This window comes from Phalacrocorax aristotelis, chromosome 10 (assembly GCF_949628215.1).
Source record: "Phalacrocorax aristotelis chromosome 10, bGulAri2.1, whole genome shotgun sequence".
In the NCBI taxonomy this organism is placed as follows: Eukaryota; Metazoa; Chordata; class Aves; order Suliformes; family Phalacrocoracidae; genus Phalacrocorax; species Phalacrocorax aristotelis.
In genome coordinates, this window is record NC_134285.1 from 15513005 (window position 1) to 15534698 (window position 21694).

Here is a 21694-nt window from a genome sequence, read left to right on the forward strand (position 1 = left end):
TTTGATGCTTTAGAAAGAATAAAAACCATCAAGCCCCCTTGCCCTTACTGCAAAAAAGCAATGAAGAAACACATACTGTATTAAAAGAGCTGGAGATATATTCTTTGTGTACACTTTGAAAAATGTTGTCTTAATGCAAAGCTGCAAGCAGTCTCAGGAAGTTGAGAGCAATGCAACACTCCCCAGAGCCATTGAAAGCAAGGACTAAAGGCAGGGAGTCAGATCCAGAGATTTGAGGCCAGTAAAGTCTATCACAACCAGCTACTCTAACCTGTAAGGTCAGGACGCAACAGAAGTCATCTTCTCCTGAACACGTCCTATATGTCAGGTAATGACATCATGCAAGCTCTGTCAGACCAAACCCTGTATCTAGCTAAACCCCTACTGAAGAGCAAGGTTTTCCCACTTGTTCACCTGTAATCTGATACAGCAAAAGTACTTTTTGATTTAGGGAGAACATAATATAACCAGTGATGTTCTTTCTTTCCCCAGGAGGTTGAAGAATAACATTGCACTATCCAGGGGACAAAACATCACCCTTAAAAACAGTGAATTTCTGCTACATGGAAATGGAAGGAATATAGTCATTTCAGTGGGGTTTTACATAGAACAATGGAATGTAGCTTTCATTCCCTAATAACTGATCTCAAAAATCTATGAGATATAAATAATGATAACAAAAATTTTAATTACGTGATCATTTCTGCATTTGCCCTAACTATTACAAAAAGACTTTCCTTCTGTTTTTCAGAATGTCATTTGTATTTTCATACAGGTTTTATCCTAGAAAAAAATTGTTTCCAAATTCTGCATTCTTGCCTTAGCATGAACTAGATAAATGTTATTCTTGATCTTGAATTCCTCCTATGTATTAAAAATGATCATATGAAATCACCCCAGACACCTTTACTGATATTCATCTTTTGTATTAATTGCATAACACCTCAGAGATTCCCCAGTATCATGCTTCTTTTGTACAGTTATATTTTATTGTATTGCAGAAATATGAACTGCAGAAGTAATTTCTGAAAAGTAGAAATTTGCAGTTAATACAACAAAACAAATAACTTATTTGTATAAGTGGCTGAATTCAGGCAGCAATGTCTCAAAAAGACTGACCTACAAAAGTTATAAAGGTTCATTGGAAATTTTGCTGAGCACTATAATACAGCTGTTTAGTCTTCTAAGGTAAGGGAAATAATAACAACTAAAAATCCTCATCAGTAATTTTCTCTTTGAACAACACAGCCACGAGATCAACATTAAGATACGTACTACTCAGGGATCAATGAAACTCAGAAGGTGTAACAGTTCAGTTTATTCTGAATACATATTTAAGATCTTGTTTTTAATCAGCTACCATATATAGATTCTACCAATTAATCCTAGTTATTTCTGAGTCAACCATGTTGACCCAAAAAGACTTAAGTGATCCCTCTGAATTCAAAGACCATAAGCATCATTTACAGAATCTGGGGTTTTTATATACCTTATTTAGATTTATGAGGTATTGCAGGTAAGGTAGAAATCATGATATTTGCCAGACAGGATACAAGACAGGAACAATTTCTTCCATTGCTCATCTCCCTGTTTGTAATACAACATTTCAATACTTTAGTTCTATTCCTTGCTTTTTCAAGTGGGTGTACAGAACTACTTCTTGAGGTCCTTTCCCAAGGCATTTCTATGTAAAAGGTAGCCTTTGCTACTTAAACTTACATTTTCAACAGGCAAAAAGAAGGTACTTTTGTCTGCATTTTGTGAGCAGGGAATAGAAGCGCAGTCTAATAGAAGTCTGTTCTAAGTTTGGCATAGTAGGAATTCAACATAGCTCTGAATTAAAACTCATTCTTCTGCTCTTCAGTCCAGCACCTTCAAACAACAAAACTATTTTCTTTCACAGTAATGTAATATTTTTGCTTCATCTCATGGGATGTGGCAGAGGCAAATTCTAAATACAATGAAAGAAATACAACATGATTTTTTGTCAAATTTGTGCAAATTTCAGGTTGTTTCTAGTTTCATTGTTCTACAAAAATGGTCTATCCATACCCTACAACAAATTTAAGAAAAGATTATCTTAAGTAAGGCTAACTTCTGCTCTATAAAAATGTAAGAAATTTCACAGTTTAAAGTCTTCCTAAAAGTACTTTAGTAAATCTGTTTGAAAATATTAATTGTTTTTGTTTAAAAGTAATTCACACCGCTTTTATTTAATTTATAAGAGTGGCCAACACATCAGTTGTCGCACAGCAAAAGTACACTAGTTCCAAATGGGTCATTCCCACATGTCCATTTCTCTACGAGTACAAAAGGAAGTTTCCATTCATGACAATTCAGACCCTAACCCTTTTACAACCATGTCATTATAAAAGATTAAGCAGATAAAGGAAATAAACAAAACCTGACAGAAAGCTGAAAGACCATAGCATTTGGTAATGATAAACAGTCAGAAACAGGGAAACCTACTTCGGTCTGCAAAGTCATTACAATAATTCGTTTAGAAAGCACTGAAGAAAAAAAGCAGCAAATAGTTTGGAAACTGCTGGATCAATTTGCAAGTGCTGAAAGCACACCAGCCTCAGAGACTCAGGGACATTTGTATTAAGCAAGAGACATACAATTAAGCTGCATCTCAAGCTAAAGCCCTGAGGGCTCCACATTTCATTCCAGTCAACTACGGCTGTTTTTTGGCACTATTTTCATTGCAAATATGAGTAATGTGGGCCCTTTAGTCACTATTAAGCAGTAATCTGGGGAAATCATCCACTTCCAATAATCTTATACTCTAATTTAGGGCACTCTGAAACCACATAATGAATAATACTGTCGCCAGTTTTCTCCTATAATGACACATGACATATGCCTGCTATTGCTCTTTTCAAATCAAATCCAACTGTGTTGCTTTTTTTTCCCCAGAAATTCCTGTTTATTGTATTCATTTGAGTTTCTTTCTTCACTCGTTAGATGAAGAAGTAAATTTCTGCTTCATAAGCAAGATATTCGTTGATAACTTGACATTCAGAAAGCAGTGGATTCCTTTGCAATCAAAACAAAATTATTTTTTCAAGTGAATAACACCATGTTAGGTTACAAATCACTCATGACTAATAAACAATGCAATTTCACCATAAATTAGAAGTTAATAAAGGCAGCATCCACTGTTCTTGTCCTCCTGGATGGATTATACCTGTTACTAATGTCTGGCACTGCAGAATTCGCAAGAATGATTTCCCTGTTGAGAAAAGCTTTTATAGCTAAGGAAGGTGAATGCCTGAATGAAATCAAGCCATCTACCCGTTTTTATGTCTTACGATCCTTTTTTTTTTCATAACCACTGGAAAATGCTGGTCGATAACATACACCAGAGCAATGTTCTAAGGAATACAGAAAATTTAAATCTATGCTGTTTATAGAAAAAAGCAACCACCTGCAACAAATAAAAAAGTCTTAAAGTTACGCAAAGATTTCAAGAAGAAAATAGTCTCAGAGATGAAGGTAGAAAATTTTTGATACTTCAGCTTCTAATAAATTGAAAATTCAACCTTTACCTTACCTATAAAAGATGGTTTAAAGATATACTTTACCAAAACATTGCTTTTCTGTTTCTCAAGTAATCCGAGGCTATGTGAAATACACTGCACTTTATCAGAAATATTCCTAAATTATTCTCCAACTCGCTCAGAAGGAGCATATCTAAGTTTTAGATAAGTGTGGATAATTCCTTATTCATCCCAGGCAAACACAATCAATTGCATTCTAGAAATTCAATTTTAAAGTAATTTATCTTACATTAATATTCCAAATTCACAAGATTTCACATAATGTTATTCTTGTAGCATGGTAAATTTCTGATAGACATTGTTATTAAAATAAAAACGATCCTGAGCAAAATAAATTGCAAGCTGTGTGATATAGTCTCCGTCTTTGCAGTATTTACTCTGTGTGTGGTAGCAGGGAAATCTATGTGAAATTTGGTAGAAGTATAATTTAAAGCTGAATTTTAAATAAGCTAGTATACAAAATCTACATAAAATGACAACTTTGAAGGTGGCTTTTTCAAGAAGCTTTCATCGTCTAAACAGACATGCTGACTTATTAGTCAACACATAGTTCTTCACAGTACTAAGTGGTGACTTTCCTGTGGTAGGTAGATGATATTTTGCAAGGAGTGATTGCATGGTGCTCGTGTATTGTGCTGCTTATTTATTTCTCCTTTCTCATACTTTATAACCATTCAAGAGGTAGGTTTATTTACCATGATTAAGAAAAGTGCAATATGGAGGTACCTGAAACTAACAATAATGAAACAAAGTAGAAGGTTGATTTGTTAGTGATCTCACATTTCTTGACACTTTAATCAGGCTGCTATATTTATCCAAGAAGGGGGCAATGGAATTAGAGATCTTAGTCTCTTATCTATAGGTAAGCTTTATCACAATAAAAAACCCAAAACAACCCACACTGGGATTAAATTGTTAATATACTTACTATAATGAGTGATTGGGCTAGCACAAAAAATGGTTCTCCAAATATTACCTACAGAGCACCTAACTAGTGGTAGATAAAATAACATTAATTGATCTATCCATAAAATAAAAAAGGGAAAACTGAAACAATCATACCTAAATAACACCCATAACACCAGGTTAAAATACACCTTGGGACACACATTCTCATTCAAAAATAAAAACTGTTGAATATTTTCAGTGTTTGAAAACATAATGTCCACTATATTTGTTTCCCGTTGCTTACCGTCTTTGGCTTAAACTGATGCTCTTTCTGAGACACCCTAAACAATTATACCAGAAATCAACTCGTAACTTGTATTGTCACAACTGTTCATGATATTAAGTTTAGGCTAGCTTTTCTGCATGTGATAGCACACATGACTTCTAGTGCAAATTACATTCTATGGACAGAAAAGGAGTGGTCTTCTCCCTTCAGGACACTGAAGGCTATGGATTAGGTGACGTGTGCAAACACATGGTAGAGTAAGAAAAAAGAAAATTTGAGATCCATGTGCACTGCTGTTTCAACAGATATTCAGAGTTGAAACGCTCCTGTAGGAGCAAAAGTTTCAAGGATTACTCTAAACAGAGAATATTGAAAAACATGATAAAAAGCAAGCTTTTACAGTACAAAACCCTACGTTCTAATATTTCATCATATTTTCAGAAAAAAAAAGTGCATTGATTGCAAAAACGTTTATATAACAGTGGTTTTTTGCTGTTGTCCATTAAAGCTACATGAGCAAAATAGTATTAGAAAGAAAATGAGAGAAGTAGAAAAGTAGATAAGAGTAATGATAAACAGAGCATACGCAGTGTAGAAGAAAACCCACAACATTCAGTTGAAGTGCTTCTATATGGCTATAGCACTCTATATTTCTCATCTCTCAGGTTGAAAATAGAGTTTAAACATCAATTCCCCAAGCTGCAGCATGTCTTCCAGCTCATGCAAAACTAATAAAACTTCTTTTAGTCCAAAATCAGCTTTTATTATATCAGTCCAAAACTAGGGCTTTCTGTGCCATCTTCCTTTTTTTTTCTGTTTGTTTTTATCTGCTGCCTAAATTTACACTAGTAGTAACACCACTTGCTCAGCATGCAGGGAGTGGTGGATTTAGAACACACACATAAAAAATATCATTTCATGCAAATAGATGACCTTTACTTTTAAAAGAATTAAAGTTATGTACTTATTTCTCTCTTACTGCTATATACCTAGGAGAAATTAATTTCCACGACGATACTAAACAACCATGCCAAATTGTGTAAAACCTAATTATCTGAATTCCTTTATATTTTTTACTGTAAATACACTGGGTATTCCCTCAACGACCAAATTAAGGTATGGTCACACCCACACTCAGAAACTGTAGGATAGATTGATAATTTTCTGAATGCCTGATGCACTTTCACAACTGGGGTATTGTGAAGTTAATTAGAAGGATATCAGGTAATGACAACATGGTGCAAACTGAAGAGGGAACAGGACATAACTGTTACCATATTTACAGTAATTAGTCTCATGCAAATGAAGGCAAAACAGACAAGATGTTGTTTCACAAGTAAATGTAACGACGAAACCCAGACTGACCACAAGACTCAAAAGGAATGAATCATACTCCGATTGGATCATTCATTTTTAAGGTCAACAGTGTGTTAGACTTTGCTGTAGCTGTAGTGTTAGCAAAACCACAATTATATTTATACATACAGACGTAATGCCTTTTAAGAAAAACTCTGGCAGTGCAGAAACATGACCATTCACATGACTCATTCATGCGTAAGTTGAAGTTTATAGAATTTTTTTAATGTTGCAATGTTTTAGCAAATTAGAAAGAAGGCCAGATTAGAACTAGTTGAAAGATTGTACAACTCTCACTGCTCAGAGCAGCAGTTACCTGTTGGTTATCATACAGAGAAATCTCTTGATTTAATGATAATTGCATCAGAGTTTCAGAAAAATATGAGATGGATGAGTCAGAAGATTTAATTTGAAATACCTTTAACCAAATGACAAACAAATATCATTACTGATCATCACGATAGATGACCTATAAACTTAGACTTGAAAATCAGACTAATTTTCTGTCTAAAAACCAGGCACCTGAGAAATCACTAAAAACTACTTAAACATTTAAAAGCCACAAAGTTCTTAATTTTTGAAAGTTTTACGTTCACCTGTAAAAGACTGGGTTTGCTACCAGTAAACAGGATGAACTCATCACTTCGACAAAGACACTGCAAATCATAAACTGAAGTTTGTTATGAAAATTCCATCTTCTTGTAAGTTTTTTAAAAGTGAAAAAACATCAGTATGTTTCACATTTCATGTTAGGTAAACATAATTAAATTCATTCAGGTAGCACAACCTCAGAGTTAGCACGGTTGTACATTTTGAGAGATTCATATTTAGCTAAAGCAATATACACTGGATTTTGTTCTTCACTTCCCTGCCTAATAATCAGCAGTAGTATTAACCATTTATATATTTACAAAAGAAATCTAGGCCTTACACGTATATAAACTTGTATGTTAGAGTCAGGGCTCAAGCTTGTTATAAGCCCATACAAATGACCAGTCAATGGCATCAACGGGGTTGAATCCAGATGCAGAAATTTGTCCCCAAAACACATATTGAAGGAATGGGGCTTTGAACAATACTGATTTTTTTTCCTCTATATTCCCCTGAATCATAACTGTCCCCTTTTCCCTTTAAGTTTCCAGTTTTGTGAGACAGAGAGAACTTGAAGGCAAGCACTGTGGGTTATTTGCCCTGTATGGACTCAAATTAGAGAAGCATACAAAAAATAAACCAGATAACAATACGAATCTAATCTCAAATAGGTTTTGCATATTGCTCATAGTCAATTTGTACAGTTATTTGCCAAATTAAGCATTTGTGCAGATATATTTAACCAGCTTTTTGTACATGATTATTAATAACTTTTGTCACTATTAACATTTCACCAAAATTTTATCTATATGCTCATCAGCCAAACATTGTTCTGTTATTCTGGTCTCTGACCCTGTAGCTCTAATTATTTGATAACATTTTCTGGTTCGCTACAGGTAAAATTCCCTACTGCTTGTAGGACATAACACTTGTGGACCTTTGAGGAAATTGAGTCACTTTATCACATCCTTACAGACACAGATCAAAATTAAACCTTCTGTTTCACCAGGGTGAAACCTTGAGTGGAATGTTAATTGCCTAGGTGGTAAATGGTCTCTGCTCCCACACTGAGGTAAGTTTCATTCCAAAAGCACGGCACCAAAGTGTCCATGTAGCATTTCTTACCACATTCATTACAGCTACAAAACATTCTGGTCTGTGTTTGCGAAGACAGGGAAACTTTTGAAATAAGTAATGTTATTTCAGAAAGATCACAAATTTCCTGTTAACCTAATGTTTTTCCAAGTGCCTAGTATTGGGAGAAATACTCAGACCTTTTGACTTCTTATTAGACATCTCTGGTTTTTAACTCATAAAAATTTCTAAGATCTCTTGGACCTTGCTGCATACTTCTTCTCAAACGTAATCTTGTGTGCAGATAATAAAAATAAACCATTACACCATACATATGCCAAGTTTTTGCTATGGGGATAGCTCAATCAAAACTGAAAGTTTGGAAGTCAGGTTGCTCCACCATAAACATACTGTACAATATTAGCTAAACCTATCATAATATCTATTTGCATAGAAGCAGCATTACTAATAACTAAAATTCACATTTCGATTTTTCCCCAAAAGATCAACCTCATAGCTGTTTTATGGATTAACTATGATGTAAGTATGAAAGTATACTGTAACTCTGCACAGTCTGCCACAGCCAGACTGCATAAATATTAATTGAATGTGGGTACAAATAGAAAAAAAAAAAAAGAAAAACAGCCAAAAAACCAAACCCAACCAGTACAGTGTAATTGTGTACTCTTATTTGTTCTGGTACTGTCACAGTGCTTTCAGAATATCTGGGAAGCTTCCAGGAGAGCACTGAGAAAGATGTCTAGCACTTAACTTCAGATCGGTTGTGCTGCTTGTACACTAATGACAATAAGGTATCCACCTATAGCTGAAATGATCACTCTGAACCACTAAAGAAAAACAGAAAAGATTTTGGGCATATTTTAATTTCACCATAAATCCCAGCATAGGGTCAGCCACAAGATAGCTCCAACAAAACTAATGTGTCTTCATGATGTAACACAGGACCATGAAGAGACAGTGGTCAGTGTCTTAAATACAGAATTTTTCAGTTAACATGAGACTGCACCTGAACTAAGTAGCCCTACCTCTCCATACAGCTTAGTATCTCAGGCATGCTGCCCTGATGCACCTGTGCTCCAGGAACAGCTCTGTTCCTGCAGGTCAGGAATCTCTTGCATCATATTCTGTTGTGCTAGGTAGACGAGCCCATAGGCTCGAACACATTTAAGGAATTTGTTTTTCAAAGTAGGATTGGACAACAGCTCTGGACCATTAGAATTTGTATTAAGAGAGAAAGTTCACTTGATGTTAAAGACACTTTTTAAAATTCACATGAAACAATGTATGCATGCTGCTCAAAATGCCATATGTAGAACTATGGAATAATTTAGATTAGAAGGAGTTCTGCAGATCACTGAGTCCAACACCCTCCCTCTCCCCCAAATCAAAGCAGGGTCAGCATCAAAGTCAAATTTCTCTGTGGTTATATACTCACAGAACATTTTCAGAATAATTTTTTGGTCTTGGGATGCAACGTAATACTTTTCAGCTGCTTGAGGACTATCAGGCAGATCAACTGTAACTCGCATTCTACGACTTATTATCAGTCAGGACACATAATACCACCTATATCACATTGTAGACCACGTGGCTGCACTGTTATATGAGCAGCTGGACAATTAAGGCCTCAGGTGCAAGGGAACCAGCAGAAGTTTCTAAGGAGTGTGTTGTCTGAACACTTTCAGCCCATTCCCATCATGCAACAAGTGTGGTTCAGACTCTGGAGGAACTGCTATCCTCTCTCATCTCTATGAGTTATGAAGCATGTCCTATCACCCTAATGGATGACAGGTTTAGCATGTAGTTAGATCAGGAAGTTCAGCAATCTCTGTGTTCAAGGATGAACATCTAGGTTTAGAATCAGCTCCTGCCATCCCTCCTCTTTAGCCCCACTATCACAGAATGGAGCAGAGCAGTCCTTCCTGAGACACTGAAAGATAAGTAAACTTCTACTCTGGAAAACTAACATTTGCTAATACAAAGTTGTCATCCAGAGCCTCTATTTTGGGAAACTGTTAGGATATAAAATAATTCTGAAATCATTCCCTTTTCATTTTTCTGGGCTTTTAGAGAGGAACTGAATCTATTAGGATCTATCCAGAAGGATTATGACTTTGTCTTGGGACTTTAGAGCAGAATTTTGTTTCATTTATTACTATTTTCTATCTTACTTGATAGCTGCATTATCCATGTTTCCTGAGTGCTACATTTTCATCCTGTAAGGAAAAAAAACAAAACACTTCTGTAGAGAGCTGGGCTAGTGTCTCTTAAACACAGCATTTAATGCAACTGCATTTAACTAAATGCATTTTTCCTTTGTTTTATTTTCTTCTCCTACCTCCACAACAGTTAGAAAATTGTGAAGAACCTTTTAAATAATGCTCTTCACTAAGTTATGTCCAAACGCCATGTAAGCACATGGCTAAATGAGCAAAACGTGGTCTGCTCCTATTAAGAGACACTTTGTTTACATTTAACACAAAAAATGAAGGCAATGGCCTGCAAATACAGGCATATAACATCAATAAACATTAATACCATGCCCACAACTATTCAGCAGCAATATTAACAGAGCAGAAGTGTATATAAAGTGAAAATAAATGACATACAAAAGGTTCTACATGGGCATACGTTCCAAATCACAGTTTCAGTACGTGAACATATTGTACAACCAGCAGGTCAGGCCGTACAATCACATGAGCTTATTTCTTATGAAACTAGACTAAAACAGAAGGAAGAAATATAAGTAAGCAATTAATGAAGATGACTGTTGGGTTCTGATTACTTCTAAGACTCTCTCTTACCTCTTCCTTAAATTCAAACATGAATCCCAAAGATGAAAATGTATTCTGACTCCACAATATTTTTCTATTCATGAATGTAAGTATATAAATATTTAAGTATGACAGAAGATATTCCATTTGTAGCTAGCTCTGCCATAATTTTGTCTTGATTTACCCAGGATACGTATAATCGCTACAGATACGTAATGGGAAAAATCTCAGAGGTAACTACAGTTTCAGAAGCAGCTGAAAAATCTGATTTTAATTTGTGAAGATTTGGGTAAGGGCTGCCATTCTCTATTAGACAGAGCCGTTCTAACTGAACATTGGTCAAGATTACTTCAATCTGTTGTGAGGAAGTCCCTTTGCTTCTCCCAAAGTCTTAAAATCAACCATCGATTTCTAAACATTTCTATTAAACAGTAATTGCCTGCTTCCCCATAATTTAAGACTGAAATTATTTGCATTTGAAAGTACTTGGTATTTTATATGTGGAATACATTTTATAGGCACTTTACTGTGCATCACTTCAAAGCTGATTTTTTTCTTGTAAAACGGAAAAACAACAAAAAAAAGGCCCTGCATGAGGATCTTTTCCTTTTATTTGCTATTCTATTAATTTCTATTAATATGGACATTCATGGACATGGACATTCAATCACAATTTTATTATTTGTACTGTATGCTTTTTTGAGTCAACTTTCAACTTTTTAAACAAAGCAGGGATAACTTTAATGGTAAACTGTAGTATCCCTACTCAGTATTATACTTCAGTTATTATTAAAGCGATTGCTTGGAAGAGAGGTAATCATTTATATCAACTAATTTTTCCTTACAGCTGTGGAGACCCATCAGTGTGGAGATCAAACTATTGGGATTAGAATGAATTTTCATTTCAGTTAAATTTACCTTTAAACATCTCTTTGGAATATTAAAGATCAAGTATGATTTGTATTTCTTTATTTCACAGTAAAAGCTTAGGAAGCTACAACCACTCTTACTACTTGTATGTCAAAAGAGGTTTTCTGGCACCTGTAACGCCAAAAGTTCATTTCAATAGTGGTACTACAAGATTGTAGTACCATGTCTTAGAATGGTTAATCATTCAGATTACAGAAACTTCACATCCTATTCTGTGTTACTTACCTCCAGTAAGAGAAATGCAATTAAGAGAATTCACTTGGTTTCAGCAGCTCTTATGTTTCTATAAATCCCACATAATTTTTAGAGGGTCTTTTTCCTCCCCAACTTGTTTTTCCTCATTTTCCCCACACATAAGTGATGGGAAAAGAAGAGAGAGCCCCACTCCATCCTATTAGTCAAAAGGCACTGACAGGGCTAAACTGTTTTCTAGTGGTTAGGATTTCACAAAATGAGGGTTGGTATCCAGGAAATGCTGAGTCATGGCATGCAAGGCTATTATAAATTTGGCATTTATCAACTAAACATACAGTCTAATGAAATGGATGTACAATTAACAACACCAAATGAGTACCATGTTTTTATTTGCAAATGGATGTATTTTAGGGCTGAATTTACACATCATTCTTTATGCCATGGAGACTGAACTGTTGAAACATGCAAAATGAGTGGGTTTCTCAAATACATTAAATCCACTATGTCTCTGCTGATCCAAATGCCCTGGAAACTGCAGTGTAAATTAAAGATACCTAACTTAACTATAAATGATTTATCTTCAGGATGAAATACAATTCCACCATTATGGCACCTAATGCAGACAAATATACGTTCTTTAAATAGAGATCAACACCACATGCACAGTTCTTTTTCCTGTTATGATGATCATCCTACTTATCTCGTAGTTCAGCTTCTCACCACAGAGGGTTCAGAGAAGACCAAAGAGGAAAAACACTCTTTACGGACAGAACAGGGGTAAAGATGGGAAGAACAGTTCTGAAGCAAACTAGGAAATTTCTTTGCTTTCATAATGTCTGCAACTTTTTATTTTTGGATATCCATTCCTATTTTTCTCCAGAGCCAAAGGCTGAGATTCACTGCAGATGACACATTAGCCTGGGAAATTAACAGCTGCTCTACCACTGTGAAAACACAGGAAAACTTTCAGGAGAGAAACTTTAAGCGCTCTTTCTTGCAGAGAGATCTCTGGTCCAAGACACCTGGATAACCACAGCCACACTCAAAGATTTTGATAAGAAAGTATTATATCAAGCTGCAGTCCAAGCCTTTCTTTTGTTAAGAGCAGCACTTACCACAGGAAAACTACAATATTTTCTACCAACTCATTTACACAGAAAAGCTTGGTACAATTTTACACTCTGATTTAATTAATGCAAGTGAAAAGTACAGTAAGATAGAGTTAGTTTTCCTGCCCAGTTTAAAAGCAGTCCCCTCACTCAGCCAGTATTTTTCATTCCAAAGGAAGTTTAAACTGAAATTACATATACCTAGGCTTTTCTTCTTGCTTTATTATGCTGTTTTCCATGATGTAATTACATTATGGCATTGAAAGCAGTTCAGTTTTGCACAGGTATTACCATTTTTATTAACCAAAGTAACAATGGGTATATATCATTTACAATTAGTCCCCGTAAGTGTTTAACTAAATATCTCAGAAATTTCGGAAGTTAAACCAGTAACGAACAACTATTATTTACTGACATGTTTTAATAAGGTTAGAGCCCTCTGTGTTTTATCTTCTGAAATTATTTTACTGTAGCCACTTTGACTGGTGTGAAGTTCTTGACTAAGACACATAGCCTTATTGTCACTGTGAGCGGTGGCTTTTCATCTTATGATTAATGGGCAGCTCCATTCATTGGGCAATCTAAAAATGCAGGAAATTAGCAAGCAAATTAATGGACTTCAGAAATCTCAGCCAAATTGCAGAATTACAGATTTAGCAGGAATGAAGTTATACTGTAAACAAAATGGCAGAAATGTTAGAACAAGTTTAACAAATGTATTCACCATTTGTACTAGGAAATTAATTTATAAATATATCAACAATATTAGTTTTCTGTAGATTTTACTCTTGAAACTTGTCTTCTGATACTTATTTTCTCTGCTGGTATTGAAATCACTATTATTCCACCATAACTGTTTTTCAAATATTTTCTAAAATACTGGTTGCAGGCTACTACAACAACTACTACAGGTCACATATATTCCCTTGTCATGTAACAGATAGATTTGGATATATAGGAACATACAACCAGCAAACTGTAAAATCAGTACTGAAAACCAAGAAATCCCACTAGACAAATTCTTACAAGTATTAAGAACTTCAGAGTAGAAGTTCCTAAATTGTATCTATTGTTACACCACTTACGGACTGATTATTTCACGAATCCCCGAATGACAGAAGGAACGCAATCAAATTAAATCTGTGCCAGGGTTACAATCTCACTTATATTTGCTATAATCTAGTAAAGTTTTATAATCCTCGTTACGGAAAGAACTGATGAAGGAGAATGTTTTCCAAAGTTCTAAGTTTACTTAAGCTTCTTTTACTTATGTACATGCAGCCTCTCCAGCAAAAGCTTCAGCAAATTTTGTGTTTCTATTTTTTAATATCTCTATTTATGATCATAAATACAATTAGCAAAAAGGAGAATTGAAATTACACAGTAATGAGAAAATAGTCCCTCTTCTATATTTGAAAGAATAAAATTGAATTGCAAGAAAGCGGTTTAATATTCATAGATGTTTATGTCACAGCAACAAAAAAAAAAACCAATTTTTGAAATCTATCCCATGAGCCATATGCAATTTGTATTTTACTTTCATAAAGTTGTTACCTTTTTAAGATGATTTATAAGTAGTTGAATTAAGTATTTTAATTTATCTATCTGTAAGTATCTATCCAGACTACTGGCTACAGGGAAGACAAGAGAGCAGCTTTTTTATGCTTTATAGAAACAAAATACACAGAAAATGTAATCTATCGAATTATTCCTTAGTCACTGCACTTTCAGCTATTGATAGAGTTCAGCTATAAAGGGCTCTGTATATAAACAGTCTGATATAAACTCACTTTTAAATGAGCAAATGTAACAATGCAGCCCACACACACTCAACTATTTATAATGTATACTAAAAAGCTTTTAGAATGTGTACAACACAAATATTCTAACACCAATGAAGTATTTGTTACTTCCAAAGTTTTTAACATACCTATATGCTCTACGATATTGCATGGTGGGCTGATCATATTTTCCCTGACCTGGTGTTCTTTTTCATCTTAGTATACAGCTGCCACATCAAGAGCCAAACACAAGATATTTTATGCAGGGTTGGGCCTAAGAATATGTTAAAAACTTGTACTGTAAACAAAAATTATCTGCTTCAGATCGCTTGCATGAGACTGATCAGTAGAAAAAGAACAGCCAAGGCACAGAATCACATTTAACTGTTTACTGCATTTTTTTCATCATTGTTTTAAAGGTATGGTCACCAAGGTATGGAGCTGAACCGAGGTATTTGTATGTGAAATGGCAACAGAAAAGTGTCAGTGGAAATGCATACCATTTTATCTGCCCAAGTAAATTCATGTTCTTGAGAAACACCATCCTATAGCTCACTTTCTGAACTGACAAAGGAATAATCTGTCAAAACTTCCTTTTAGGATGCACGTATTATGTTATATGGGAAATATTTCCTCAAATTCTCCAAGTCAAGCATCTCTGAACCATAGAATCTCTTTATTACCTGTTCAAAAATGGGTGTGATATTCCCTTTTCTCCAGTCACTGGGGACTTTGCCTGACTGCCATGACTTTTCAAACATGACGGAGAGTGGCTTAGCAACTACATCTGCCAATTCCCTCAGGACTCTATGATGTATTTCTTCAGGTCCCATGGATTTGTGTAGGTTCAGTTTCCTCAAGTGGTCTCAAACTTCATCTCTTACAACAGGAGGGACTTGGTTTGCCTAATCTCTGCCTTGAGGTTCACGGGCGTGAGAGATGTGGCAAGAGTGTTTGCCAGTGAAAACTGACGCAAAGAAATGGTTGAGCACCTCAGCCTTCTCCATGTCAGTTGTCACCACATTCCCTGTTCTATTTATCAGGGGGATTAAATTTTCTTTAATCGTCCTTTTCTGACCAACGTACCTGTAGAAGCCCTTCTTACTGTTCTTCAAGCTCCTTGCCTAACTCCAAACTCCAGCAGTGACTTAGATTTCCTGATCCCACCCCTACACATGCTAGTAACAGCCCTATATTCTTCCCAGGATACATGTCCCTGGTTGCACTGCTGGTTCATTTCCTTCTTACACTTTAGTTTGACCAGGGGGTCCTTACTCAGCCATGAGGGTCTCCTGCCTTCCCTGCCTGATTTCTTACACATGGGAATCAAGAGCTCTTCTGCTGTAAGAAAAACATCTTTAAAGAGCTGCTGAGTGTTTTCTGCTCCTTTAACCCGAGGCAGTTTCCCAGGGGATCTCATCCCAATCTTGAGATTAAAAAAAAAACAAACAACAAACCAAACCCAAAACAGCCTGTGCAGTCAAGAATCCAGATGCAGCCAGCCAGTGTCATCTTTAAGAGTTCTGCTGAACTACAGCTAAAGCCAAAGTGCTTTGGTTCATTACTTTCCAATGTAATACACCATACTGAAGCATGTAATCCATTTCATGAACTGAAGTTTATAGATGCATTTGTCCAGACCTGGTAATGCTTATTCTCACATTAAAGAACAGAAATAGTCACACTGAAGGGAAAGTCTGACTGAAACCCTAATCTAAGGCTTAACCAGCACTCGCCATGCACATAAACTAGGATTTATTATGTACCCTTCTCACCAACCTTTCATTCCACTGAATTGCCTGCATTTTCATCTTGTATAGTACTCCTTGGTTATATCTTTCCTTCTACTCAACATACGTAGGAACATGTTAAGTGAGTTATGACTGGTTCAATCTCTATGATGTTCCATAGAGTGCAAGAGCCTGGTGATGAAGCTGTTCTATTTCTATAGAGCTGATTTCAGTTTAATGCAACTAACTGGATTACTTTTATTTATTACATCTAAGCACATTGAAATTAAAAAGTTTATCAATGTATAACATACCTAAGGAAAAATAACGAGTAACCAACTTCAAGTCTCTATTTATGTCTCAGAGATTAAGGGGTTTTTTTAAATAAGGTATTAACATAGTCAAGAATTAATGATTTCAGGTAAATAAAATGGCTGTAAAGTTTTAGCTGTTCATGTTCGAACATAATTAAAAATGTCAGAACAAAATCACCAGAAACCCTCAATACCAACATCGCTGTATCACACAGGTTCTGTGGCTTAGTCTTTTAAAGCTTCAAGAAATCAGTCAAATTCCAGTTATTAAAACCAACATTGCAAACCTGCTACAGAAGGAATTTACCTTCACTGTTTTAAAAAAGCTACAAAAAGAAACGAGTGTGTGGTTTGTTCTTTTATTTACTGAATTGTTTTTACTATGTATATCTTTAAAAGATGGAAATATGACAAATAGAGCTCACGTAATTAACCATAAATCCTTCTATTTAACTGATCTTCAAACATTTTGGATAGATAATTGTTTGCAACTTAGGCCCGGTTTTTGCCAAACACTACTATTTTGATTCCTAGGTGTGTTTTGAACACTTTACTAGGAATCATTATTATTTATTTATTGAATTCCTGTACAAATGGCTACCACTTAAATAACAACCTCATAAATGACACATACTTAAATGCAAAACCAAAAATTTATCAGAAGATTGATATACAAAAAGCAGTCCTGAAAGTGGTAAATACAATGTTATATTTATTGCTGAGTGCCCAAATTAAAACATAAGATAACTCTACAATATAGCATGACTTTGCTACCAATGTAAAAATATGTTTATAAATAGTAATAGTTGCTTTTGTTACTAAGAAAAAAAAAAAATTAACATTTATCATAGCCTGGAGTATCAAATGATACAGAGCGCAGTTTAACTTGTAGCCAGCCCAGCAGACAGCTTTACTACATATGAGTAGGTACAACATGGGACTCTGATCCTATAGAGATTTATGCCCTGCCTACATGTATTCAGAGTCTTAACTTTTGATGGTATTAATGATAAGATAGGTGTTTAGGTGACAAAGCACCAAACTCAGACCAGTAGAATTACTTACATTAAATACTTTCTGACAAGAACATTATTTTTAATTGAGAGTGAAATAATTGACTTAAGTGGAGGCTTTTTGCTTTCATTACTTGCAAATCTGATTTTGCTTGATAAAAAAAGGGTTGGGCAGGAAGATTCGCTCTGGTCTTTCCCAGATTTCATAACAAATCACTGTCCCTTGGCAATTATTTACCTGAGTCAAGTTAGTATTCTCTAAGTCAGCTGTGCTTTCTAGCCTTTCATAACATAAAATTAAAAACAATAGAAATTATTGATTAATGACAAGAATATATATGGCCAGGTCCATCATTTAATAAAGAAAAAAAATCCATACCATTAAAAAAATGGATTTGGTTCAGCATCCATAAACGTAAAAATGTGTATGCTCTCAGGAATTTCTGTTTAACCTTCTAATGTATATTGTAGTCAGCATTTTTGACTGAAGTTCTATCATGGTTTGTGTGTTAAACAGAAATGTCATTATTCAAGAAGATGAAAAGTCATAAAGCATAATGCAATTCTGTAGTGTTACAAAAGGGGCAATAACCAATAGTGTGAATTCAGGCAAATGACTTGCTGGTAAAATATAATTTCCTTAAAATGAAACAGATCAAAAAAAAGAAATTCCCTTATAAAACATCTCATAATTTATGAGTTGAAAGGACTGACCATATTAGCCAAGTTACACAGATAATGACAGAAAATACTGCAATCAGAGCTTAACTTTACAAAGATCATAATATTGCTATAAATGCTCACGGGTCTGGCATTAGAAGGAGCTGAATTACATTCTTTCCACAAAACAGAGTGATCTTTCACACAAATAGAGATTTCAGTAGGTGAAATGAAAAGTAGCACCCACAAGAAGCAATGCAATATTAACAATGCAATATGTACACAATAACCTCAATAATTATTGAGTAAACTACAGGCAAGTTTTACTCATGATTTTCAGTCTATAAATATGATTTTACCCTAAAACAAACTCAGAGATTGATTTGTTGATTAAGGAAAAAATTGACCTGGCTTTTGTGATTCTGTTCCACTATTATCAACCTGAGCAAAACCTGATAACAAACATTGCTATATGACTGAATAATTATATCCCATCTGAGGCAGTGCCTTTCAGGTATGGAACTGCCATCAGTCCCTGCATCCTCAATAAACACAAATATGTTCGCATGCTGGGTCTGGCTGGGGTGGAGTTAATTTTCCGTTACTGTGCTGCTGTGTTTTAGATTAGCAACCAGTACAGTGCTTTAGCGATCGCTGAAGAGTGCTAGCACAGCATCCAGGCTTTTTCTGTTTCACTCTGCCCCCGCAGTGAGCAGAGCAGGTGCGGACAAGAGGCTGTGAGGGAACACAGCCGGGACAGCTGACCCAAACTGACACAAGGGATGTTCCATGCCTTATAACATCATGCTCAGCAATAAAAGCTGGGGAGAGGCGGAAGGTTTCTGAAGTAGCCATTGCTCAGGGACTGGCTGGTGGTCTGCTGGTGGGCGGGCAGCGACTGCCTTTGCACCACTCTTTTTTTCCTTCACTTAACATACTGTCTTTGTCTCGACCCATGACGACTTCTCACTTTTGCCTTTGCAATTCTTTCCCAATCCCACTGGGGTGGAGTGAGCGAGTGGCTGGTGGGTGCTTACTTGCTGACCAGGGTCAGTCCACCATAGTTTAAAATTAAGGCTTTTTAGGTGAAAGACCAGTTAGATCACCCTGTGAAGTACAAGCATGAAAGGGCCTCTGAAAAGAAAGGGATTCTTAAGACTGTTTAATTACCTAGGTCACAGATACATGATAATTACAGTTCTGTGATTCAGTTATTTGTAGAAGTTAAAACCAGGACTAAAAGTATATCCAAAATCTAATGGCAATAAACACACATGAAAGGACTTAACAAAATATTTAAACACTTGAAAATGAAAATAAGCCAAATAATTCTGGGACATTAATGGACTCACTGTTAAAAATCTTTAAATGTAATAAATATTTACGTATATGCAGTTATGTAAGTAATACACAATATTAGTTTCAAACTATATATCTCAAAGTGATTAGTCACATAAAGCCACTCCATAATGAAATGTGATTGAGAAGAGCCCTTATTCCACACAAAGTCCAGATGGCTCTGGGAAGCATCAATAAATATAACTCCTATTCTGGCATGGGAAGTCATTTCACTAACACTTGCCTTGTGTACTCGGAAAGTTATAGGTGAAAGTAGTTGTGAGAACCAATAGTCTTTCTTTGACTACAGTGGCAATCAATACTTTGTTTTGAACACAGGCAAACAAGTTAAATCCCAAGATTTAAAATACATCTCCCTAGAGTATCTGTATGAAAAACAGCTATTTTTCTGGACATTTTCCAAAGTGCTGTCCCTATAAGAGCAAATCATGAAAGAATATTTCTTAATAAAGGATCTCTAAAAACATTAAGACCATTCCCAAACCAGATACCACGGCTCTGATGAGGAGTCTAAAAATTTGTCTCAACCAGTATATTTGCCAGTGTTCTCCATAAAAAGTGTTTCACTTCCTCACAGTTGCCTCCTCATTAAAGTTCCCTTCATGGGAATGCAGACCAGTATCTTTATTCAAGCTGAGATGAGTTTTTGCATCCTTTCCAGACTGTTTTGAATTTCTGCCAACACAGCAATATTTAGCCAACTGATTTAGTATTACTGATTAATGCAAAAAGCCTATAGCTCTAAATCCTTTTCATGTATCTAGTGTTAACACTTGACAGGAATACCAGAAGCAGTAGAGCTGGTATAAAAAGGTAATGTATATGGGTAGATATTTTCAAGTTTTCCCATGAGTAATTGGTCTTTTAGATCAGCTGTTTAGCTACTATTCTCTCAGAAAGTGACAGAATAGAACCATACCCCGTTAGGTCCTCCTCCAGTGTAAAAGGGATGTTATAAAACTGAAGAAGGTCCATCAGATGGCTACCACGGTGATAAGGGGACTAAAGCACATAATCTCTGGGGAGAGGTGGAGGGGAAAGGCTTGCACAGTCTGGCAAAGAAGAGGCTAAGAGGCAACCTAACTGTAGCCTACAATTATTTGGAGAGTAGTTGCAAGATGACAGAGCCAATCTCTTCTCAGCAGTGTAAGATAACATAACAAACTTCAGTTTGGCAGGCTGAGTCTGGACACTAAGAAAAAGCTTTTCACAAGGTGGGTAGTGCATCATAGAGATTATATGAATTTCATCTTTGGAGGTGTTCAAGACTTTGATAGACGAATCCATGACTGACCTGATTAGCGCTGGCATTAGTGCCACTTTGGAAGATTAGACATGACCGCCTCCAGAGGTTCCACTGACTCAATTCGTTCATGACTATGTGATAGCACATAAGAACTGGATTCATGCAGACATACTAACACATCCATTCTAAAACTGAAAAGGACTTGCTGTAGAAGCCTCTTCTAAAAAGGCCCAATTTTAGGGATGGGGACACAATTTTAATACATACTTGGAATTCTAAGAACCAGAAGAGTGTTTTAAAACACTGCAAGTGAGTACAGATTGAATTATACTCCCTGAAGTGCTATAGGGAATACAATCTAATCTCACCAGGTCAATAACATATTGTGCTAGTAAATCTAGTTTATTTTTTACTATACTCTTACCATTCTCTATTGATTATTTTCATCATTTTATCCATATAAATATGCTAGGTCACCCAGAAAACCTGATTACTGTAGTTAAAATTATCTAATGAAAAACAAAGTATTTATGCTTGCAGAGGAAGAAACCCATCAATTTTCACAGAAACTTTCAATAGTCTGTCCTGTAAAAGCTTGTCAAGAAAATTACCTAAATAAATCAGACGCATTAATTTGTAACCCTGAATGAAATGTATTTGGAGGATTATTTTTTTCTCATTTGAGTTTGCACGATAGTAGAAGACCATTCTGAACTTTGCTTTGGTTTCAAAATAACTAAGCGATGTCACTTCTGCAGTAATTGCTAGAATATGTGCCCTGGTATCCCGAACACTTAGAAGGAA

The 21694-nt window shown here is 35.5% G+C and overlaps 1 protein-coding gene across 4 annotated transcripts in view; it reads right to left on the bottom strand.

Moving 5' to 3' along the window:
• The window catches only part of RBFOX1 (RNA binding fox-1 homolog 1), a 1436581-nt gene that overhangs the window by 520948 nt on the left and 893939 nt on the right, over positions 1-21694 (bottom strand). The window contains exon 1 of one of the 4 annotated variants that reach the window (XM_075105344.1): positions 9951-9995. The exons of the other annotated variants lie outside the window; for them this stretch is intronic. The gene's annotated coding sequence lies outside the window, so the exon portion shown is untranslated. Of the gene's footprint in view, positions 1-9950; positions 9996-21694 lie in introns of those variants that run through there. 4 annotated transcript variants of the gene reach the window in all.